Raw genomic sequence first — 26,415 nt, 5'->3', positions numbered from 1 at the left:
AATATAACAGAAAGTGAATTTAGAATAATAGTCATCAAATTAATCGCTGGGCTTGAAAACAGTATACAGGACAGCAGAGAATCTCTTGCTACAGAGATCAAGGGACTAACGAACAGTCAGGAGGAGCTGAAAAATGCTTTAAACGAAATGCAAAACAAAATGGAAACAACGACGGCTCGGATTGAAGAGGCAGAGGAGAGAATAGGTGAACTAGAAGATAAAGTTATGGAAAAAGAGGAAGCTGAGAAAAAGAGAGATAAAAAAATCCAGGAGTATGAGGGGAAAATTAGAGAACTAAGTGACACACTAAAAGAAATAATATATACATAATTGGTATCCCAGAGAAGGAAGAGAGAGGGAAAGGTGCTGAAGGTGTACTTGAAGAAATAATAGCTGAGAACTTCCCTGAAATGGGGAAGGAAAAAGGCATTGAAATCCAAGAGGCACAGAGAACTCCCTTCAGATGTAACTTGAATCGATCTTCTGCACAACATATCATAGTCAAACTGGCAAAATACAAGGATAAAGAGAAAATTCTGAAAGCAGCAAGGGATAAACGTGCCCTAACTTATAAAGGGAGACCTATAAGACTCGTGACTGATCTCTCTTTTGAAACTTGGCAGGCCAGAAAGGATTGGCACGAGATCTTCAATGTATTGAACAGAAAAAAATATGCAGCCAAGAATCCTTTATCCAGCAAGTCTGTCATTTAGAATAGAAGGAGAGATAAAGGTCTTCCCAAACAAACAAAAACTGAAGGAATTCGTCACCACTAAACCTGCCCTACAAGAGATCCTAAGGGGGATCCTGTGAGACAAAGTACCAGACACATCGCTACAAGCATAAAACATACATCACAATGACTCTAAGCCCGTATCTTTCTATAATAACACTGAATGTAAATGGACTAAATGCGCCAACCAAAAGACATAGGGTATCAGAATGGATAGAAACACAAGACCCATCTATTTGCTGTCTACAAGAGACTCATTTTAGATCTGAGGACACCTTTAGATTGAGAGTGAGGGGATGGAGAACTATTTATCATGCTACTGGAAGCCAGAAGAAAGCTGGAGTAGCCATACTTATATCAGACAAACTAGACTTTAAATTAAAGGCTGTAACAAGAGATGAAGAAGGGCATTATATAATAATTACAGGGTCTATCCATCAGGAAGAGCTAACAATTATAAATGTCTATGCGCCGAATACCGGAGCCCCCAAATATATAAAACAATTACTCACAAACATAAGCAACCTTATTGATAAGAATGTGGTAATTGCAGGGGACTTTAACACTCCACTTACAGAAATGAATAGATCATCTAGACCCATGGTCAATAAAGAAACAAGGGCCCTGAATGACACATTGGATCAGATGGACTTGACAGATATATTTAGAACTCTGCATCCCAAAGCAACAGAATATACTTTCTTCTCAAGTGCACATGGAACGTTCTCCAAGATAGATCATATACTGGGTCACAAAACAGCCCTTCATAAGTATACAAGAATTGAAATTATACCATGCATACTTTTAGACCACAATGCCATGAAGCTTGAAATCAACCACAGGAAAAAGTCTGGAAAACCTCCAAAAGCATGGAAGTTAAAGGACACCCTACTAAAGAATGAGTAGGTCAACCAGGCAATTAGAGAAGAAATTTAAAAATATATGGAAACAAACGAAAATGAAAATACAACAATCCAAATGCTTTGGGATGCAGCGAAGGCAGTCCTGAGAGGAAAATACATTGCAATCCAGGCCTATCTCAAGAAACAAGAACAATCACAAATACAGAATCTTAACAGCACACCTAAAGGAAATAGAAGCAGAACAGCAAAGACTCCCCAAATCCAGCAAAAGAAGAGAAATAGTAAAGATCAGAGCAGAAATAAACAATATAGAATCTAAAAAAACTATAGAGCAGATCAGTGAAACCAAGAGTTGGTTTTTTGAAAAAATAAAATTGATAAACCTCTAGCCAGGCTTCTCAAAAAGAAAAGGGAGATGACCCAAATAGATAAAATCATGAATGAAAATGGAATTATTGCAACCAGTCCCTCAGAAACACAAGCAATTATCACGGAATACTATGAAAAATTATATGCCAACAAATTGGACAACCTGGAAGAAATGGACAAATTCTTAAACACCCACACTCTTCCAAAACTCAATCAGGAGGAAATAGAAAGCTTGAACAGACCCATAACCAGCAAAGAAATTGAATCGGTTATCAAAAATCTCCCAACAAATAAGAGTCCAGGACCAGATGGCTTCCCAGGGGAGTTCTACCAGACATTTAAAGCAGAGATAATACCTATCCTTCTCAAGCTATTCCAAGAAATGAAAGGGAAGGAAAACTTCCAGACTCATTCTATGAAGCCAGTATTACTTTGATTTCTAAACCAGACAGAGACCCAGTAAAAAAAGAGAACTACAGGCCAATATCCCTGATGAATATGGATGCAAAAATTCTCAATAAGATAGTAGCAAATCGAATTCAACGGCATATAAAAAGAATTATTCACCATGATCAAGTGGGATTCATTCCTGGGATGCAGGGCTGGTTCAACATTCGCAAATCAATCAATGTGATACATCACATTAATGAAAAGAAGCATATGATCCTGTCAATCGATGCAGAAAAGGCCTTTGACAAAATCCAGCACCCTTTCTTAATAAAAACCCTTGAGAAAGTCGGGATAGAAGGAACATACTTAAATATCATAAAAGCCATTTATAAAAAGCCCACAGCTAACATCATCCTCCGTGGGGAAAAACTGAGAGCTTTTTCCCTGAGATCAGGAAAACGACAAGGATGCCCACTCTCACCGCTGCTGTTTAACATAGTGTTGGAAGTTCTAGCATCAGCAATCAGACAACAAAAGGAAATCAAGGGCATCCAAATTGGCAAAGATGAAGTCAAGCTTTCACTTTTTGCAGATGACATGATATTATACATGGAAAACCCAATAAGACTCCACCAGAAGTCTGCTAGAACTGATACATGAATTCAGCAAAGTTGCAGGATACAAAATCAATGTACAGAAATCAGTTGCATTCTTATACACTAACAATGAAGCAACAGAAAGACAAATAAAGAAACTGATCCCATTCACAATTGCACCAAGAAGCATAAAATACCTAGGAATAAATCTAACCAAAGATGTAAAGGATCTGTATGCTGCAAACTATAGAAAGCTTATGAAGGTAATTGAAGAAGATATAAAGAAATGGAAAGACATTCCCTGCTCATGAATTGGAAGAATAAATATTGTCAAAATGTCAATACTACCCAAAGCTATCTACACATTCAATGCAATCCCAATAAAAATTGCACCAGCATTCTTCTTGAAGCTAGAACAAGCAATTCTAAAATTCATATGGAAACACAAAAGGCCCCGAATAGCCAAAGTAATATTGAAGAAGAAGACCAAAACAGGAGGCATCACAGTCCCAGACTTTAGCCTCTACTACAAAGCCGTTATCATCAAGACAGCATGGTATTGGCACAAAAACAGACACGTAGACCAATGGAATAGAATAGAAACCCCAGAACTAGACCCACAAACGTATGGCCAACTAATCTTTGACAAAGCAGGAAAGAACATCCAGTGGAAAAAAGACAGTCTCTTTAACAAATGGTGCTGGGAGAACTGGACAGCAACATGCAGAAGGTTGAAACTAGACCACTTTCTGACACCATTCACAAAAATAAACTCAAAATGGATAAAGGACCTGAATGTGAGACAGGAAACCATCAAAACCCTAGAGGAGAAAGCAGGAAAAGACCTCTCTGACCTCAGCCGTAGCAATCTCTTACTCAACACATCCCCAAAGGCAAGAGAATTAAAAGCAAAACTGAATTACTGGGACCTTCTGAAGATAAAAAGCTTCTGCACAGCAAAGGAAACAACAAAACTAAAAGGCAACCAACGGAATGGGAAAAGATATTTGCAAATGACATGTCGGACAAAGGGCTAGTATCCAAAATCTATAAAGAGCTCACCAAATTCCACACCTGAAAAACAACCCAGTGAAGAAATGGGCAGAAAACATGAATAGACACTTCTCTAAAGAAGACATCCGGATGGCCAACAGGCACATGAAAAGATGCTCAACGTCACTGCTCATCAGGGAAATACAAATCAAAACCACACTCAGATATCACCTCACGCCAGTCAGAGTGGCCAAAATGAACAAATCAGGAGACTATAGATGCTGGTGAGGATGTGGAGAAACGGGAACCCTCTTGCACTGTTGGTGGGAATGCAAACTGGTGCAGCCACTCTGGAAGACAGTGTGGAGGTTCCTCAGAAAATTAAAAATAGACCTACCCTATGACCCAGCAATAGCACTGCTAGGAATTTAACCAAGGGATACAGGAGTACTGATGCATAGGGGCACTTGTACCCCAATGTCTATAGCAGCACTCTCAACAATAGCCAAATTGTGGAAAGAGCCCAAATGTCCATCAACTGATGAATGGATAAAGAAATTGTGGTTTATATACACAATGGAGTACTACATGGCAATGAGAAAGAACGAAATATAGCCCTTTGTAGCAATGTGGATGGAACTGGAGAGAGTGATGGTAAGTGGCATAAGCCATACAGAGAAAGACAGATACCATATGTTTTCAGTCTTATGTGGATCCTGAGAAACTTAACAGAAACCCATGGGGGAGGGGAAGGAAAAAAAAAAAAAAAAGAAGTTAGAGTGGGAGAGAGCCAAAGCATAAGAGACTCTTAAAAACTGAGAACAGGGGCGCCTGGGTGGCTCAGTCGGTTGGGCGTCTGACTTTGGCTCAGGTCATGATCTCGCGGTCCGTGGGTTCAAGCCCCACGTTGGGCTCTGTGCTGACAGCTCAGAGCCTGGAGCCTATTTCAGATTCTGTGTCTCCCTCCCTCTGTGATCCTCCCCCATTCATGCTCTGTCTCTCTCTGTCTCAAAAATAAACGTTAAAAAAAAAAATTAAAAAAAAACTGAGAACAAACTGAGGGTTGATGGGGGGGTGGGAGGGAGGGGAGGGTGGGTGATGGGTATTGAGGAGGGCACCTTTTGGGATGAGCACTGGGTGTTGTATGGAAACCAATTTGACAATAAATTTCATATATTGAAAAAAAAAAAAACAGACCTACCTGCACGCTGCCTATATGAGATTGACTTATAAGTGAAGAGATGGAAAAAGATATCCCAAGCAAATGGAAACAAAAAGCTGGAATAGCCATACTTATCATCAGACAAAATAGACTTTAAAACAAAGACTGTAACAAGAGACAAAGAAGGGCATTACATAATGATCAATCCAATAAGAATATAACAACTATAAATACCCAATGTAGTCTAGTATTTAAATAAATGAAGCAAATATTTACAGACAATAAGGGAAGAATTGACAGTAATATAAAAATAGTGGGAGGGGGGTATTTTTCTTTTTAGGTTTTCATTTAAATTCCAGTTAACATACAAGATAATATTAATTTCAGGTATACAATATAGTGACTCAGCACTTCCATACAACACCACCTGGTGCTCATCACACAACAAGTGCATGCCTTAATCCCCATCACCTATTTAACCCATCCCCTCACCCAGCTCCCTTCTGGTAACCATCAGCTTGTTCTCTACCTTTAAAAGTCTGTTTCCTGGTTTGCCACTCTCTTTATTTCCCCGTTTCCTTATTTCCCCGTTTCCTTATTTCATTGCTTAAATTCCACATATGAATGAAATCTAATGGTATTTGTCTTTCTCTAACTTACATCACTTAGCATAATACTCTCTAGCTTCATCCATGTCATTGCAAATGGCAAGATGTCATTCTTTTTGATGGCTGAGTAATATTCCTCTGTGTGTGTGTGTGTGTGTGTGTGTGTGTGTGTGTGTGTGTGTGTGTGTATACATATAGTATATACTATATCCATCTTCTTTATCCATTCATCAGTTGATCGACAGGCTGTTTCCATAATTTGGCTATTGTAGGTAGTGCTGCTATAAAGATAGAGATGCATATATCCCTTTGAATTAGTGTTTTTGTATTCTGTGGGTAAATACACAGTAGTGCAGTTGCTGGACTATAGGGTAGTTCTGTTTTTAACTTTCTGAGGAACCTCCATACTGTTTTCCAGAGTGGCTGCACCAGTTTGCATTCCCACCAGCAGTGCAAGAGGACTCCCCTTTCTTCACATTCTTGCCAACATCTGTTATTTCTTGTGTTGTTGATCTCAGCCATCCTGACAGGTGTGAGGTGTTACCTCATTGTAGTTTTGATTTGCATTTCCCTGATGATGAATGATGTTGAACATCTTTTCATGTGTCTGTTTCCCCTTTGTATATCTTCTTTGGAAAAATGTCTATTCATGTCTCCTGCCCATTTTTTAATTGGATTACTCATTTTTTGGATGTTGAGTTTTGTAGGTTCTTTTTTATTATTTTTTTTTAATGTTCATTTATTTTTGAGAGACAGACATAGCATGAGCGGGGGAGGAGCAGAGAGAGAGGGGAGACACAGAATCTGAAGCAGGCTCCAGGCTCTGAGCCATCAGCACAGAGCTGGATGCGGGGCTTGAACTCATGAACTTTGAGATCATGACCTGAGCCGAAGTCGGATGCTTAACTGACTGAGCCACTCAGGCACCCCAAGTTTTTTAAGTTCTTTATGTTTTGGATACTAACCCTTTATCACATATGTTATTTGCAGATACCTTCTCCTATTCTGTAGGGTGCCTTTTTTCATTTTGTTGATTATTTCCTTCACTGTGCAGAAGATTTTTATTTTGATGAAGTCCCAATAGTTTATTTTAGCTTTTGTTTCCCTTGCCTCCAGCGATGTTGTCTAGTAAGAAGTTGCTCCAGCCAAGGTCAAAGAGATTGCTGCCTGGTTTCTCCCCTAGGATTTTGATGGTTTTCTGTCTCATATTTAGGTCTTTCATCCATTTTGAATTTATTTTTGTGTATGGTGTAAGAAAGTGGTCCAATTTCATTCTTCTGCATGTTGCTGTCCAGTTTTCCCAGCATTATTTGTTGGAAGAAACTGTCTTTTTTCCCATTGCATTTTCTTTCCAGCTTTGTTGAAGATTGATTGACCATATAGTTGTGGGTTCATTTCTGGATTTCTGTTCTGTTCCATTGATCTATGCGTCTGTTTTTGTACCTTTACCATACTGCTTTGGTCACTACAGCTTTTTAATATGACTTAAGGCCAGAATTGTAATGCTTCCAGCTTTGCTTTTTCAATGTTGCATTGGCTATTTGGGATGTTTTGTGGTTCCATACAAATTTTAGGATTGCTAGTTCTAGCTCTATGAAAAACGCTTGGTATTTTGATAGTGATTGCATTACATATATAGATTGCTTTCAGTAGTATAGACATTTTTATAATATTTGTTCTAACAATCAATGAGCATGGAATGTCTTTCTATTTCTTTCTGTCATCTTCAGTTGCTTTCATCAGTGTTTTATGGTTTTCAGAGTACAGATCTTTTACCAGTTTGGTATCTTATGATTTTTAGTGCAGTTGTAAATGGGATCGATTCCTGATTTCTGTTCCTGCTGCTTCATTATTGGTGTATAGAAATGCATCAGATTTTTTTTGCATTAATTTTGTATCCTGGAACTTTTGTGCATTAATTTTGTATAGTGTGTATACTATATGTATATATACACACACAAAAATGGTATATCATTTCTAGCAATTTTTTGGTGGAGTCTTTCTGGTTTTCTACAGAAGAGTATCATGTCATCAGCAAATAGTGAAAGTTTGACTTCTTCATTGCCACTTTGGATGCCTTTTATTTATTTCTGTTGTCTGATTGCTGAAGCTAGGACTTCTAGTACTATATTAAATAACAGTGGTAAGAGTGGACATCTGTGTCTTGTTCTTGACCATACAGGAAAAGCTCAGTTTTTCCCAGCTGAGGATATTGGCTGTGGATTTTTTGTATATGGCCTTTATGATGTTGAGGTATGCTCCCTCTATCCCTACTTTGTTGAGGGTTTTTATCAAGAACGGATGCTGTACTTTGTCAAATGCTTTTTCTCCATCTATTGAGAGGATCATATGGTTTTTACCCTTTCTTTTATTAATGTGTATCACGTTAATTGATTTGCAAATAATGAACCACCCCTGAAACCCAAGAATAAATCCCAGTTGGTCATGGTGAATGATTCTTTTAATGTACTATGGGATTCAATTTGCTAGTATTTTGTTGAGAATTTTTGCATCCATGTTCATCAGGGATATTGTTCTGTAGTTCTCTTTTTTAGTGAGGTCTTTGGTTTTGGAATGCTGGCATCAGAGAATGAGTTTGAAAGTTTCCCTTCCATTTCTATTTTTTGGAATAGTTTGAGAAGAATAGATATTAACTTATTTAAATTTTTGGTGGAATTTGCCTATGGGACCATCTGGCCCTGGACTTTTGTGTGTTGGGAGATTTTTTATTTCTGATTCAATTTCTTTGCTGATTATTGGTTTGCTCAAGTTTTCTATTTCTTACTGTTTCAATTTTGGTAGTTTATATGTTTCTAAGAATGTATCCATTTCTTTCAGATTGCCCAATTTGTTGGCATATAATTTTTCATAATATTTTCTTATAATTGTTTGTATTTCTGTGGTGTTGGTTGTGATTTTTTTCTCTCTCATTGGTAATTTTATTAATTTGGGTCCTTTTTCTTTTCTTTTTGATAAGTCTGCCTAGGGGTTTATTAATTTTTTCCAAAAAAACCCAGCTCCTTGATGGTTTCATTGATCTGTTTTACTGGGATTTTTTGTTTCTATATTAGTTATTTCTGCTCTAATTTCTTTTATTTCACTACTTCTGCTGGCTTCATTTGTTTTTTTTCCAGCTCCTTTAGGTGTAAGGTTAGGTTGCATATTTGAGATTTTTCTTGCTTCTTGAGATAGGCCTGTGTTGCTATATACTTCCTCTTATGACTACTTTTGCTGCATCCCAAAGGTTTTGGACCATCGTGTTTTCATTTTCATTTGTTTACATGGTTTTTTTTTAATTTCTTCTTTGATTTCCTGATTGACCCATCCATTGTGTAGTAGCATGTTATTTAACCTTCGTGTATTTATGGTCTTTCCAAAATTTTTTCCTTTATTTTTTTTTTTATGGTTGACTTCTAGTTTCATAGTGCTATGGTCAGAAAAGGTACATGGTATGATTTCAATCTTTTTGTATTTGTTGAGGCCTGATTTGTGACCTAATCTGTGATCTGTTCTAGAGAATGTTCCATGTGCAGTTGAAAAGAATGTGTATTCTGCTGTTTTAGGATTTGAATGTTCTGAGTATATCTGTTAAATCCATTGGTCCAGTGTGTCATTCAAAGCCATTGTTTCCTTATTTATTTTCTGTATAGATGAGCTGTCAGTTGATGTTAGTGGGGTGTTAAAGTCCCCTACTATTCTTATGTTGTTCTAAGTTCTTTTATCTTTTTTAGTAATTGTTTTATGTATTTGAGTGCTCCCATGTTGAGTGAACAAGTACTTAAAGTTGTTATATCTTCTTGTTGGGGCGTCCCTTTATGATTATATAATGCCCTTCTTTGCCTCTTTTTACATCTTTGTTGTAACGTCTAATTTGTCTGATATGTTGCTACTCCAGCTTTCATTTGCATGATACATGTTTCTCCATGCCCTCACTTTCAATCTATAGGTGTCTTTAGGTCTAACATGAGTCTTTTGTAGGCAGTGTATTATACATGGATCTTGTTTTTTTATCCATTCTGTTACCTATGTCTTGTGATTGGAGCATTTGGTCCATTAACAGTCAAAGTAATTATTGATAGATATGTATTTGTTGCCATTTTATTACTTGTTTTGTCATTTTTCCTGGAGATTTTCTGGGATCTTTTCTTATCTTTGTCACCTTTGATCTTCTTTTAAGTCAGAGTCCCCTTTAATATTTCTTACAGGGCTGGTTTAGTGGTCACAAACTCCTTTAGTGTGTGTCTAAACTCTTTATATCTCCTTCAGTTCTGAACGGTAGCCTTACTGGATAGAGTATTCTTGGCTGCGGATTTTTCCCATTTACCACTTTGAATATATCATGCTACTCCCTTCTGACTTGCTAAGTTTTTGATGAGAAACCTCCAGCTAGTCTTATGGATTTTCCCTTGTAAGTTAAGGACTTCTTATGTCTAAGTGCTTTTAAGATTTTTTTCTTTATCTCTGTATTTTGCAAATTTAATTACATTATGTCTTCGTGTTGGCCTGATTTTGATGGAAGTTCTCTGTGCCTCATGGATCTGGATGTCTGTTTCCTTCTCCAGCTTGGGGAAATTTTCTGCTATTATTTCTTGAAATAAATTTTCTGCCCCCTTTTCTCTCTCTTCTAAAACTCCTATAATACAAAAGTTATTAAAACAAAAGTTTGATGGAGTCACTGAGTTTCCTAAGTCTATTCTTGTGTTGCATAATTCTTTTTCTCTTTTATTCAGCTTCATTATTTTCCATTAGTTTGTCTGCTAGGTCACTAATTCATTCCTCTGCATCTTCTAGCCTGCTGCTCATTGCATCAAGCGTGTTTCCAGTCTTATTTATTGCATTCTTCATCTCTAATTATTTCTTAACTCTTTTATCTGTGTGGTAAGGATCTCACTGATGTCTTGTATTCTTTTCTCACGCCCTTATTATTGTTGCTTTAAATTCTTCATCAGTCATGTTACTTATATCTGTTTTGCTTAGATCTCTGGCCATGGCCTTATCTTGTTCTTTCATTTGGAGTAAATTCCTCCATCTTGGCATTTTGTCTAAGTCTCTGCCTTCTTCTGTGTGTTAGAAAAAACCATGTATGTCTCCTGCTTCTGAAAGTAATGGCCTTATGAAAAAGAGGTCACTTAGTGCCTAGTAGATACTTCAGGGAGTATCTCCAGTGTGTGCTGCATTACTCTGCTATTGTGTGTTGTGTGTCTACTATTGGCTGCTCTGTCCTTCAGGCCAGTTACCTGCAGAGGCTCTCCTTGCCTACTGTGGGCAGTGTTTGGTGCCTGGCATGAATGTGGCAAGTTTTAACTAGGTTGCTGTGGTCTGCTTTTGCAACGAGGCCTGACACCCAACTCCATCAGAACTGAGGCTCCACAGAACTCTGGTTGGGAGACGTGGTGTGGGCAGGGGTTTGTACTGGTCTTTTGGAGGAGGGGCCCACTGCACTGGGACTGAAGCAGCTTGACTGAGAAAGGCAGTCCTACCAGTCAGAGCACAGGGGAGTGGAGCTTGATATAATCAACTTAGGAAGCCAGTGTCAGCTCTGTGCTTCTTCCCACAGGTGGCTGTATGTTTATGCTGAGGGGAAGGGGAGGAAAATAGTGCCAGCTAGCTCCTTTGTTCCTGAAGAGGCATCTCCATGAACACTGCCTGTTAGGTTCTCACTCTAAGAAGAGCAAATAATCTCCCCACTGTGTGCTCCAGGTGTTCTTCAAATTGCTGTTTCAATACTCTTTACCTTCAGGTTGTTTGCCTGCCTTCTCTCCAGGAGCAGCACAGTCTCTGTTGGCCTCTATCCCAAGCCCTTTGGCCTCTAAAACTCCAGGCTTTAAGTCCTGCTGGTTGCAAGGACTCACAGAATTCAGCCCTCTCGTTTTCCAAGCCAATGGCTTTGGGGAAACCTTCCCCTTATACATCACCCTGTATGCTCTTCTCTCTCTCATCCTTCTCTGCAACCATGGCTCCCTCCCTTCTGCAGCACTTGCAGTCTGTTTCTCCCGTAAAGCTGGTGTGGCCTACCTTCTTCAGTGTGGCCTCTCCTCTCCTTTTAGTTATGGACTTTGTTCTGTCAGTCTTCAGGTTGGCTTCTGGGGCATTTAGGATGATTTGGCAGTTGTGTTCATGTGATGAGATGAGCCTAGGGTCTTACTACTCTGCCGCCATCTTCCTATCTTACTCCAATTTCTCTTAAAAATAGTAGGAAATTTTAACACCACACTTACATCAATGGATAAATCATCTGCACAGAAAATCAGTAAGCAAACAAGTGAGCTTAAACAACACATTAAACCAGATGAACTTAACAGATATATATAGAATATTCCATCAAAAAAACAGAAGAATACACATTATTTTTCAAGTGCACATGGAACTTTCTTCAGGATAGATTGTGTTAAACCACATAACAAGTGTCAGTAAATTTAAGAAGACTGAAATCATATCAAGCATTTTTTCCAACCACAATGGTACAAAAGTAGAAATCAATTACAAGAAAAAATTACAAGACCCATCTATATGCTGCCTACAAGAGATTCACTTCAGACCTAAAGACACTTTTAGACTAAAAAAAAAACAAAACGAAACAAAAAACAAACACACAAAAAAAACCCACAAAAGCTAAATAACATAATACTAAATAACCAGTGGGTCAGTGAGGCAGTCAAAGAGGCAATCAGAAAATACTTTGAGACAAATAAAAATGGAAACACAACATTCAGAAATCTATAGGACATAGCAAAAGCAGTTCTAAAATGGAAGTTTATGATGCAAGCCTGCCCTAAGAAACAAGAAAATTTTCAAATGAACATTCTAATCTTACACCTAAAGAAATTAGAAAAAGAAGAACAAAGATCCAAGTTAGGAGAAAGAAGGAAATAATAAAGATCAGAGTGGAAATAAATAAAATAGAGACCAAAAAATAGAATAAAATCAACAAAATTAAGAGTTTTTACTACATGCAATATAATGAAACTGGACTACTATCTTATACCATATACAGAAATAAACTCAAAGTGGATCAAAACCTTAATATAAGTCCTGAAGCTATAAAATTCCCAAAAGAAAACATAAGCAGTAAACTCTTAGACATAAGTTTTAGAAATACTTGTTTGGATTTGTCTCCTCAAGCAAGGGCAACAAATGCAAAAACACTTGGGGCTGCAGCAAACTAAAAAGCTTTACACTGCAAAGGAAACCATCAACAAAATGAAAAGGCAACTGTACTAAATTGGAGAAGATGTTTACAAATGATATATCCAATAGAGGGTTAATATTTAAAATATATAAAGAACTCCTATAACTCAACACCAAAACAAACAATCCTCAACTTAAAAAATGAGCATAGGACCTGAATAGACATTTTTCCATGGCAGATGGCCAGTAGACACATGAAAAGATGCTCACCGTCATTAATCAGGAAAATGCAAATCAAAGCCATAATGAAATATCACCTCTTGCCTGGCAGAATAGCTGGTCTTCAAAAAGACCAGAAATAGCATGTGTTGACCAGGATACGGAGAAAACAGAACTTTGTGCACTATTGGTAAATGTAAATGGTGTAACCCCTATGGAAAACACTATGGAGTTTCCTCAAGAAATTAAAAATAGAAAAATCATACAATCCAGCAATTCCACTTTTGTGTATTTTTCCAAAGAAAATGAAAACTCTTATCCAAAAAGTTATATGCACTCCTATGTTCACTGCAGCATTATATACAATAGCCAACATATGGAATGAACCTAGTGTCCATTAATAGATGAATGAGTAAAGAAGATGTGGTTTGTACACACAATTGAATATTACTCAGCCTTAAAAAGTAATGAAATCTTGCCATTTACAGCAACATGGATGGACCTAGAGGGTGAATGCCAGAGAAAAACAAATACTGTATGATTTCACTTATATGTGGAATCTAAAGCACAAAACAGAAACATACTCATAAAGACAGTGAACAGATTGGTGGTTGCCAGAGGGGAGGTGGTTGGGGAGATTGGCAAAATAGGTGAAGGGGATTAAGAGGTACAAACTTCCAGTTATAAAATAAGCAAGTCACAGGGATGTAAAGTACAGCATAGGGAATATAGTCAGTAATATATTAATCACTTTATATGGTGACAGATGGTTGCTAGATTTATCATGATCATTTATAATGTATATAAATGTTGAATCACTGTTATACACCTGATAGTGTATGTCAATTCAATTTTTAAAAAATCAGGCAAGAAATACAAAATAATGGTTTTCAAGATGCTGGATATCTAGCAACAGACGATAGTGATTGCTGAGAGACAGAAAACTGTAAACAAGGTCAGCTTTAGGATTGTCCCAGCTTACTGCCTTGAAAGAGTTTTAAGGGCACAGTGTGGGAATGGGGACTCCAGGCAGAGTCCATGGGTTTAGGAGACAGACTCCCTGGTTTTAGGAGACAGAGGTGAGAGCTAGGAGGACCAGGGTGGTGAGAATACTTGGGACAGAGCACCAGGGAGAAAGCTCCATACATCTTTAGAAATACTCCATGAGTATTCAGCAGAGTACTGGTCAGCAGATGTATGTGTGGAAAGTAACCAAAGCTAAAGAAAGAGCTATTCAGGGGCGCCTGGCTGGCTCAGTCGGTTGAGCGGCCGACTTCAGCTCAGGTCATGATCTCGCGGTCCATGAATTCGACCCCCACATTGGGCTCTGTGCTGACAGCTCAGAGCCTGGAGCCTATTTCAGATTCTGTTTTTCCCTCTCTCTGACCCTCCCCCATTCATGCTCTGTCTCTCTCTGTCTCAAAAATAAATAAACGTTAAAAAAAAAAATTAAAAAAAAGCAGCTCTTCACAATTAGAGGGAGCAGTACCATACCTTTGGGTCACACACAGAGCCAGGAATAGTATTTGTCCCTACCAGCCAGACTGGAAAACCTCATAATACACAGGACTGGGTAGAATAGTCATGGGAGTCTTGCTCCAGTAATGGAGAATAATTAGCCCTAAATTAAGCATTGCTAGGTCCTGCCCAACCAATTTAGAAAGTAAGATCCACAAGAATAAAGGATTTCAGAGTAACTTAACAGCATCCAAGAGCATAACTTGAGGGGGTGCCTGGGTGGCTCAGTCGGTTGAGCGACCGACTTCGGCTCAGGTCATGATCTCACGGTCCGTGATTTCGAGCCCCACGTCAGGCTCTGTGCTGACAGCTCAGAGCCTGGAGCCTGCTTCTGATTCTGTGTCTCCCTCTCTCTCTGCCTCTCCCCCACTCATGCTCTGTCTCTCTCTGTCTCAGAAATAAATAAACATTTAAAAAAAAATTTAAAAAAGAGGATAACTTGAAAATATTTATAAAAATATGTAAACATCTATCATTCAAAAAAGTAAAATTCATAATGGCTGATGTCATCAGCCATGCAAAGAAGCAGAAAAATAAAATAGATAATAAGGGAAAAAAAATCATTTGAAATTGACCCAGAACTGACACAGATGTTAGAATCAGATAAGTACATTAAAACAGCTGTCATAACTGAATTCACTATATCCAGAAAGTTAGACATGGAAGATTTATATTTTAAGAGACCCAAGTTGAACTTGCAGAGATGAAAACTAAGATGTCTGGGGTGCAGAATACACCAGATTGGTTTAATAGCAGATTAAGCATTGCAAATGATATGATTAGTAAATTTGACACAACCACTGAAAATAACAGTTACAGCTAAAAAGCAAAAACTTTTAAATAAAATGTGTTATAAAGAGTAGTCAGTAAACTCAAAAGGAGGAAGGAAAGGAAGAAAAAGGGGAACAAAGAATGAATGGGACAAAAAACAAGATGATAAACTTAAACCTAACCATATCAATATCAATATCAATAACACATTAAATATTAGTGATGTGAATACTATCAAAAAGCAAAGATTAGACAAAAAAGCAAGACCCAAATATATGTTGCTTGAAATAAATGTACTTTAATTATAAACACAAATGGATTAAAAGTAAAAGGAGAAAAAGATATGGCATGCTAACACTAATCAAAAGGAAGCTCTTACAAATAAATGGAAAGACATACTGTGTTCATGGATTGCAAGATTTAATATTGTTAAATGCTCATTCTACTGAGAGCAGTCTATCTAGATCAGTTCAAGCTCTGTCAAAATTCCATATGTCCCCTTCCCCCACCCTCTGGCAACTACCATTCTGTTCTCTGCTTCTATGAGTCTATTTTAGATACCTCATATAGGTAGAATCATAAAGATGTTCAGTGATACAGTTTTAGTTATGCAAGACAAATTAGGTTCTAGACATCTGTACAACATAGTACGTATAGTTAACAATACTGTATTGTGCAATTTAAATTGTTAAAAGGATAGATGTTAAGTATTCTTACCAAAACAAACAGACAAAAGAGAAAAAAACAACAGAAACTTTTGGAGGTGATGAATATGTTACTACATTACCTTAATTGTGGTGATGGTTTCCTATGATGGTTGCATATGTCCAAACTCATCAAATTGTATATATTAAATATGTGCAATTTTTTTGTATATCAGTTATTCCCCAGTAAAGTTTAAAAATACCAATGGCATTTTTTGCAGAAATATAAAAAACAATTCTAAAATTCGTATGAAATTTCAAAGGACCTGGAATAGCCTAAACAATCCTAAGAAAGGAGAACAAAGCTGGCAGCTTCACACTTCCAAATTTCAAAACATATTACAAAGCTATAATTCTTGCATATACAGTCAAATGATCTTCAGCATAGGTGCCAAGACTACAGTGGGGAAGGATGGTCTCTTCAACAAATAGTGTTGGGAAAACTGGATATCCACATGCAAAAGAGAGAAGTTACATTCTTATACCACGTACAAAAATTAACTCAAAATAGATTAAAGACCTAAATGTAAGACCTGAAACTATAAATCTCCTAGAAGAAAATATAGGGGGAAAACTTCATGACACTGGATTTGGCAGTGATTTAGTTGATATGACCAAAAAAGCAGAAGCAGCAAAAGCAAAACCAGACAAATGGGACTACATCAAACTGTAAAATTTCTGCACAGCAAAGGAAAGAATCAGCATAGTAAAAGGCAACCTATAGAGTGAAAAGAAAAAAAAAAAACTTGCAAACATATCTGATAAAAGGTTAATATCCAGAATATAAAGAACTCCTACAACTCAATAGCAGCAACAATAAAAATAACTTGATTTTAAAAGAGCAAGGACTTGAATAGACATTTCTCCAAAGAAGATGAAATGTCTAACAAGCATATGAAGAGACGTTCAATATCAGTAAATAAGCAGGGGAATGCAAATCAAAACCACGGTGAAATAACCCCTCATACCTGTTAGAATGGATACTATCCTTTTTAAAAAAACTGTTGGTAAGGATGTGGAGAAATTGGAATACTTACACACTGATGGTTAGAATGTAAAATGGTACAGTCTCTATGGAAAATAGTATCGAGGTTCCTCAAAAAATTTAAAATATGACTACTATGTGGCTCAGCAATACCACTTTTGGGTATATATCCAAAAGAATTGGAAACAATCTCAAAGAGGTCTTTGCATTCCTGTGTTCATTGTGCCTTATTCACAATAGCTAAGAGGTAGAAGCAATCTAAATGTCCATCAGATGATGAACAAAGAAAATGTAGTATATACTTATAATGAAGTATTACTCAGCCTTTATTTTTTTTCTTTTTTTATTTTTTCAATTTACATCCAAGTTAGTTAGCATATAGTACAACAGTGATTTTGGGACTAGATTCCTTAATGCCCCTTACCCATTTAGCCCATCCCCCCTCCCACAACCCCTCCAGTAACCTTCTGTTTGTTCTCCATATTTAAGAGTCTCATGTTTTGTCCCCCTCCCTGTTTTTATATTATTTTTTCTTCCCTTCCCTTGTGTTCATCTGTTCTATGTCTTAAAGTCCTCATATGAGTGAAGTCATATCATACTTGTCTTTCTCTGGCTAATTTCGCTTAGCATAATACCTTCTAGTTCCATCCACGTAGTTGCAAATGGCAAGATTTCATTCTTTTTGATTGCTGTTACTCAGCCTTTAAAATGAAAATAAATTCCATCACATGCAACAACATGGATAAACTTTGAGGGCATTATGCTAAGTGAGATAAGACAGGTACAAAAAGACAGATGCGGCACTACTCTGCATATTTGAGGTATCTAAAGTAGTCAGACTCCTAGGAAGAATTTCTTGCCAGAGCTTAGGGTGGGGAGGGTGTGTAGGGAGTTGTTTGGTGGGTGTAGAGTTTCATTTATGCACAATTGGAGTGGGAGGGACCTATCGCACAACAATGGGTAAGTGGTTGACAGTATTGTACTATACAGTCAGAAATTGTTGGGAGGATGAATTTTATGTTATGTTGGGTTTTTTGCCACAAAAAGAAAAGAAAGCCGGGCAGCTGTATTAGTATCAGACAAAGTTTTAAAGTAAATACTATTGCTAGGGAAAGATAAAGGGATCAGTTGATTCATCAGGAACGTAACAATTCACGAAGACTAAAACAAGAATGATACAGGGATCAATTCATCAAGAATATAACAATTCATATATTCAAGAATATGACAATTCAGTATAACAACATGGTGAATCTAAATGTTTATGGACCCACCCCACTCACAGCAATGGACAGATCATTGCTGTTGATCAAAAAATCAACAAGAAAACAATGGCTTTGAATGACACACTGGACCAGATGGACTTAACATATATATTCAGAACATTTCATCCTAAAGCAGCAGAATATACATTCTTCTCCAGTGCACATGGCATATTCTCCAGAATAGACCACATACTGGGACACAAATCAGCCCTCAGCACATACAAAAAGATCGAGATCATACTGTGCGTATTTTCAGACCACAACGCTATGAAACTCAATATCAATCACAAGAAAAAATTTGGAAAGGTAACAAATACTTGGAGACTGAAGATCATCGTACTAAAGCGTGAATGGGCTAACCAAGAAGTTAAAGAGGAAATTAAAAAGTATATGGAAGCCCATAAAAATGATAACACCACAACCCAAAACCTCTGGGACGCAGCAAAGGTGGTCATAAGAAGAAAATGTATAGCAATCCAGGCCTTCCTAAAGAAGGAAGAAAGATCTCAAATCTTACACCTTACACCTTAAAGAGCTGGAAAAAGAACAGCAAATAAAACCCAAAACCAGCAGAAGACAGGAAATAATAAAGATGAGAACAGAAATTAATGCTATCGAAACCAAAAAAACAGTAGAACAGATCAATGAAACCAGAAGCTGGTTCCTTGAAAGAATTAACAAAATTGACAAACCACTAGCCAGTTTGATCAAAAGGAAAAAAGAAAGGACCGAAATAAATAAAACCAAGAATGAAAGATTCAAGAGCTGAAGATGCTGGCATAGGAGGACACTGGGCTCACCTCGTCTTGCTGATCACTTAGATTCCACCTACATCTGCCTAAATAACCCAGAAAGCCGCCAGAAGACCAGCAGAATGGACTCTCCAGAGCCAAGCATAGACAAGAGGCCTATGGAAGAGGGTAGGAAGGGCAGAGAGGCGGTGCATGCTACACAGACTGATGGGAGGGAGCCAGGGCGTTGGAGGGGCAGCCCACCCAGCAAGGCAGAGCCCCCGAAGTCTGGCTTGCAGAAGCAGAGGGGCCAGACTCCGTGAGTTCTGACAGCCAGCGGGACTTAGCATCGGGAATGTTAAAAGTCAACAGCTCTGCTCTCAGAGAGTGGGGAGGGTGAGAGGACACCAGGAGGGAGTGTTGTTGAGCCCCGGAAGACAGAGCTTAGCTCGGTGGGGGAACAAAGGCGCTGGTAAGTGCCATTTCCCTCTCCCATCCCCCAGATGAAATTCCAGAGGGAACCAGTTCCCATCACCAAACTTGGTTGCACCGTGCAAACGCCCAACACTGTGCTTCTGTGGATCCATCCCTCCACTTCCTTCCAGTGCTGCAGGGCCCCTCCCACAGGGGACCACCTACAGCAAAGCGAACTAAGCCTGCCCCTCCCACCCCTGTGCACCTTGCAGATCCACCCTGGCTAATAACTCAGATCCCATCGAAGCTGCACCACAAGCCTGGCAGTGTGCAAGTAGCCCAGACAGGGGCCACACCACTCCACAGTGAGTCCTACCCCTGGGAGAGGGGAAGATAAAGTACACACCAGTCTGACTGTGGCCCCAGCGGTGGGCTGGGGGCAGACATCAGGTCTGACTGAGGCCCTGCCACTAACACAAGTTACTCCGGACAGCACAGGGGAAGTGCCCTGTGGTTTGGAGCCATTGCAGGGACTACCCAAAATGACGAAATGGAAGAATTCTCCTCAAAAGAAACTCCAGGAAGTAGCAACCACTAACGAATTGATCAAAAACAATTTAAGCAATATAATGGAACAAGAATTTAGAATAATAGTCATAAAATTAATCACTGGGCTTGAAGAAAGCATAGAGGACAGCAGAGAATCTATTGCTACAGAGATCAAGGGACTAAGAAATAGTCATGAGGAGCTAAAAAATGCTATAAATGAGGTGCAAAATAAAATGGAGTCGACCACAGCTCGGATTGAAGAGGCAGAGGAGAGAATAGGTGAACTAGAAGGTAAAATTGTGGAAAAAGAGGAAGCTGAGAAAAAGAGAGATAAAAAAAAATCCAGCAGTATGAGGGGAGAATTAGAGAACTAAGTGATGCAATTAAACGGAAAAATATCCATATCATAGGAATTCCAGAAGAAGAAGACAAGAGAGAGAAAGGGGCTGAAGGTGTACTTGAACAAATCATAGCTGAGAACTTCCCTGATCTGGGGAAGGAAAAAGGCATTGAAATCCAAGAGGCACAGAGAACTCCCTTCAGACGTAACTTGAATTGATCTTCTGCATGATATATCATAGTGAAACTGGCAAAATACAAGGATAAAAAGAAAATTCTGAAAGCAGCTAGGGATAAACAGGCTCTAACTTACAAAGGTAGACATATAAGAGTAGTGGCAGACCTATGTATTGAAACTTGGCAGGCCAGAAAGGACTAGCAGGAAATCTTCAATGTGGTGAACAGAAAAAATATGCAGCCGAGAATCCTTTATCCAGCAAGTCTGTTATTCAGAATAGAAGGAGAGATAAAGGTCTTCCCAAACAAAAACTGAAGGAATTCATCACCACTAAACCAGCCCTGCAAGAGATCCTAAGTGGGATTCTGTGAGTGAAATGTTGCAAGGACCACAAAGTACCAGAGACATCACTACAAACATGAAACCTACAGACATCACAATGACTCTAAACCCATATCTTTCAATAATAACACTGAATGTAAATGGACTAAATGCTCAAACCAAAAGACATAAGGTATCAGAATGGATTTAAAAAAAAAAAAAAACCATCTATTTACTGTCTACAAGAGATTCACTTTAGACCTGAGAACACCTTCAGATTGAAAGTGAGGAGATGGAGAACTCTCTACCATGCTACTGGAAGTCAAAAGAAAGCTGGAGTAGCCATACTTATATCAGACAAACTAGACTTTAAATTAAAGGCTGTAACAAGAGATGAAGAAGGGGATTATATAATAATTACAGGGTCTATCCATCAGGAAGAGCTAACAATTATAAATGCCTATGTGCCGAATACAGGAGCCCCCAAATATAAAACAATCACAAACATATGCAACCTTATTGATAAGAATGTGGTACTTGCAGGGGACTTTAATACCCCACCTACAACAATGGATAGGTCATCTAGACACAGGATCAATAAAGAAACAAGGGCCCTGAATGATACATTGGATCAGATGGGCTTGACATATATATTTAGAACTCTGCATCCCAAAGCAACAGAATATACTTTCTTCTCGAGTGCACATGGAACATTCTCCAAGATAGACCACATACTGGGTCACAAAACAGCCCTTCATAAGTATAAAAGAATTGAAATCATACCATGCACACTTTCAGACCACAATGCTTTGAAACTTGAAATCAACCACAGGAAAAAGTCTGGAAAAATTCCAAAAGCATGGAGGTTAAAGGACACCCTACTAAAGAATGAATGGGTCAACCAGGCAATTAGAGAAGAAATTTAAAAATCTATGGAAACAAACGAAAATGAAAATACAACAATCCAAACGCTTTGGGACGCAGCGAAGGCAGTCCTGAGAGGAAAATACATTGCAATCCAGGCCTATCTCAAGAAACAAGAAAAATCACAAATACAGAATCTTAACAGCACACCTAAAGGAAATAGAAGCAGAAGAGCAAAGACACCCCAAATCCAGCAGAAGAAGAGAAATAATAAAGATCAGAGCAGAAATAAACAATATAGAATCTAAAAAAACTGTAGAGCAGATCAATGAAACCGAGAGTTGGTTTTTTGAAAAAATAAACAAAATTGATAAACCTCTAGCCAGGCTTCTCAAAAAGAAAAGGGAGATGACCCAAATAGATAAAATCATGAATGAAAATGGAATTATTGCAACCAGTCCCTCAGAAACACAAGCAATTATCACAGAATACTATGAAAAATTATATGCCAACAAACTGGACAACCTGGAAGAAATGGACAAATTCCTAAGCACCCACACACTTCCAAAACTCAAACAGGAAGAAATAGAAAACTTGAACAGACCCATAATCAGCAAAGGAATTGAATCAGTTATCAAAAATCTCCCAACAAATAAGAGTCCAGGACCAGATGGCTTCCCTGGGGAATTCTACCAGACATTTAAAGCAGAGATAATACCTATCCTTCTCAAGCTGTTCCAAAAAATAGAAAGGGAAGGAAAACTTCCAGACTCATTCTATGAAGTCAGTATTACTTTGATTCCCAAACCAGACAGAGACCTAGCAAAAAAAAGAGAACTACAGGCCAATATCCCTGATGAATATGGATGCAAAAATTCTCAATAAGATAGTAGCAAATTGAATTCAACAGCATATAAAAAGAATTATTCACCATGATCAAGTGGGATTCATTCCTGGGATGCAGGGCTGGTTCGACATTCACAAATCAATGTGATACATCACATTAAGAAAAGAAAAGAACCATATGATCCTGTCAATCAATGCAGAAAAGGCATTTGACAAAATTCAGCATTCTTTCTTAATGAAAACCCTCAAAAAAAGGCGGGGTAGAAGGAATATACTTAAACACCATTAAAGCCACTTATGAAAAGCGCACACCTAATATCATCCTCAATGGGGAAAAACTGAGAGCTTTCCCCCTGAGATCAGGAACACGACAGGGATGTCCACTCTCACCACTGTTGTTTAACATAGTGTTGGAAGTTCTAACATCAGCAATCAGACAACAAAAAGAAATCAAAGGCATCCAAATTGGCAAAGATGAAGTCAAGCTTTCACTTTTTGCAGATGAAATGATATTATACATGGAAAACCCATTAGACTCGACCAAAAGTCTGCTAGAACTGATAACATGATTCCAGCAAAGTTGCAGCATACAAAATTAACGTACAGAAATCAGTTACATTCTTATACACTAACAATGAAGCAACAGAAAGACAAATAAAGAAACTGATCCCATTCACAATTGCACCAAGAAGCATAAAATACCTAGGAATAAATCTAACCAAAGATGTAAAGGATCTGTATGCTGCAAACTATAGAAAGCTTATGAAGGTAATTGAAGAAGATATAAAGAAATGGAAAGACATTCCCTGCTCATGAATTGGAAGAATAAATATTGTCAAAATGTCAATACTACCCAAAGCTATCTACACATTCAGTGCAATCCCAATCAAAATGGCACCAGCATTCTTCTCGAAGCTAGAACAAGCAATCCTAAAATTTGTATGGAACCACAAGAGACCCCAAATAGCCAAAGTAATATTGAAGAAGAAGACCAAAACAGGAGGCATCACAATCCCAGACTTTAGCCTCTACTATAAAGCTGTAATCATCAAGACAGCACAGTATTGGCACAAAAACAGACACATAGACCAATGGAATAGAATAGAGACTCCAGAACTGGAGAGCATGGCCAAAAGTATGGCAAACTCATCTTCGACAAAGCAGGAAAGAATATCCAATGGAAAAAGACAGCCTCTTTAACAAATGGTGCTGGGAGAACTGGACAGCAACATTCAGAAGAGTGAAACTAGACAGCTTTCTTACACCACTCACAAAAATAAACTCAAAATGGGTAAAGGGCCTGAATGTGAGACTGGAAACCATCAAAACCCTAGAGGAGAAAGCAAGAAAAGACCTCTCTGACCTCAGCCGCAACAGTTTCTTACTTGACCCATCTCCAAAAGCAAGGGAATTAAAAGCAAAAATGAACTATTGGGACCTCTTGAAGATAAAAAGCTTCTGCACTGCAAAGGAAACAATCAACAAAACTAAAAGGCAACCAACAGAATGGGAAAAGATATTTGCAAATGACATATCATATAAAGGGTTAGCATCCAAAATCTATAAAGAACTCACCAAACTCCACACCTGAAAAAACAAATAATCCAGTGAAGAAATGGGCAGAAAACATGAATAGACACTTCTCTAAAGAAGACATCCAGATGGCCAACAGGCACATGAAAAGATGCTCAGCATCACTCCTCATCAGGGAAATACAAATCAAAACCACACTGAGATACCACCTCACGCCAGTCAGAGTGGCTAAAATGAACAAATCAGGAGACTATAGATGCTGGAGAGGATGTGGAGAAACGGGAACCCTCTTGCACTGTTAGTGGGAATGCAAACTGGTGCAGCCACTCTGGAAAACAGTGTGGAGGTTCCTCAAAAAATTAAAAATAGATCTACCCTATGACCCAGCAATAGCACTGCTAGGAATTTACCCATGGGATACAGGAGTGCTGATGCATAGGGGCACTTGTACCCCAATGTTTATAGCAGCACTTTCAACAATATCCAAATTATGGAAAGAGTGTAAATATCCATCAACTGATGAATGGATAAAGAAATTGTGGTTTATATACACAATGGAATACTACTTGTCAATGAGAATGAAATGTGGCCCTTTGTAGCAACGTGGATAGAAGTAGAGAGTGTTGTGCTAAGTGGCATAAGCCATACAGAGAAAGACAGATACCATATGTTTTCACTCTTATGTGGATCCTGAGAAACTTTACAGAAGACTGTGGGGGAGGGGAAGGAAAAAAAGAAGGGGGACAGAGGGAGCCAAATCATAAAAGACTCTTAAAAACTGAGAATAAACTGAGGGTTGATGGGGGGGAGGGTGGGAGGGAGGGGAAAGTGGGTGATGGGTATTGAGGAGGGCACCTGTTGGGATGAGCACTGGGTGTTGTATGGAAACCAATTTGACAATAAATTTCATAAAAATAAATAAATAATAAAAGCTGAAAAAAGAATGAAAGAGGTCCCTGATGAACATGGATGCAAAAGCCCTCAAGAAGATATTAGCCAACCAGATCCAACAATACATTAAAAAAATTATTCACCATGACCAAGTGGGAATTATACCTGGGCTGCAGGGCTGGTTCAATATCCGCAAAACAATTAACGTGATTCATCACATCAATAAAAGAAAGAACAAGAACCATATGATCCTCTCATTAGATGCAGAGAAAGCATTTGACAAAATACAGCATCCTTTCTTGATAAAAACCCTCAAGAAAGTAGGGATAGAAGGATCATACCTCAAGATCCTAAAAGCCATATATCAATGACCCAACGCTAATATCATCTTCAATGGGGAAAAACTGAGACCTAAAACCCTAAGGTCAGGAACAAGACAGGGATGTCCACTCTTGCCAGTGTTATTCAACATAGTGTTGGAAGTCTTAGCATCTGCAGTCAGACAACATAAAGAAATAAAAAGCATCCAAAACAGCGAGGAGGAGGTCAAACTTGCACTCTTCACAGATGACATGATACTCTGTAGGAAAACCCTAAAGATTCCACCAAACAACTGCTAGAACTGATGCATGAATTCAGCAGAGTCGCAGGATATAAAATCAATGCACAGAAATAGGTTGCATTCCTATGCACCAACAATGCAGCAACAGAAAGAGAAATCAAGGAATTGATCCCATTTACAATTGCACCAAAAACCATAAAATACCTAGGAATAAATCTAGCCAAAGAGGTGAAAAATCTATACACTGGAAACTATAAGAAGCTTGAAGACACAAAAAAATGGAAAAAGATTCCATGCTCCTGGATAGGAAGAACAAATATTGTTAAAATGTCAATATTACCCAAAGCAATCTACACATTCAATTGCAATCCCTATCAAAATAACACCAACATTCTTCACAGAGCTAGAACAAATAATCCTAAAATTTGTATGGAACCAGAAAAGATGACGAATAGCCAAAGCAATCTTGAAAAAGAAAACCAAAGCAGGAGGCATCACAATCCCAGACTTCAAGATAAACTACAAAGCTGTAATCATCTGGACAGTATGGTACTGGCACAAGAACAGACATTCAGATCAATGGAACAGAATAGAGAATCCAAAAACGGACCCACAAACGTATGGGTAACTAAACTTTGACAAAGCAGGAAAGAATATCCAATGGAATAAAGACAGTCTCTTCAGCAAGTGGTGCTGGGAAAACTGGACAGCGACATGCAGAAGAATGAACCTGGACCACTTTCTTACACCAGACACAAAACTAAACTCAAAATGAATGAAAGACCTAAGTGTAAGATGGGAAGCCATCAAAATCCTTGAGGAGAAAGCAGGCAGAAACCTCTTTGACCTTGGCCACAGCAACTTCTTACTCAACACGTCTCCA

At 38.2% G+C, this 26,415-nt stretch overlaps 1 protein-coding gene and 1 non-coding gene across 5 annotated transcripts in view; both read left to right on the top strand.

Annotated features, from left to right (window-relative positions):
* The window catches only part of PPP2R3A (protein phosphatase 2 regulatory subunit B''alpha), a 210,679-nt gene that overhangs the window by 99,147 nt on the left and 85,117 nt on the right, over positions 1 to 26,415 (top strand). The gene's annotated exons all lie outside the window — the stretch shown is intronic.
* Positions 4,774 to 4,858, top strand: TRNAQ-UUG. Its single transcript has one exon. It is a non-coding gene; the product is annotated as a tRNA-Gln (tRNA).

This window comes from Felis catus, chromosome C2 (genome assembly GCF_018350175.1).
Source record: "Felis catus isolate Fca126 chromosome C2, F.catus_Fca126_mat1.0, whole genome shotgun sequence".
Classification (NCBI taxonomy): domain Eukaryota; kingdom Metazoa; phylum Chordata; class Mammalia; order Carnivora; family Felidae; genus Felis; species Felis catus.
This window is presented reverse-complemented; position numbering and strand designations above follow the sequence as displayed.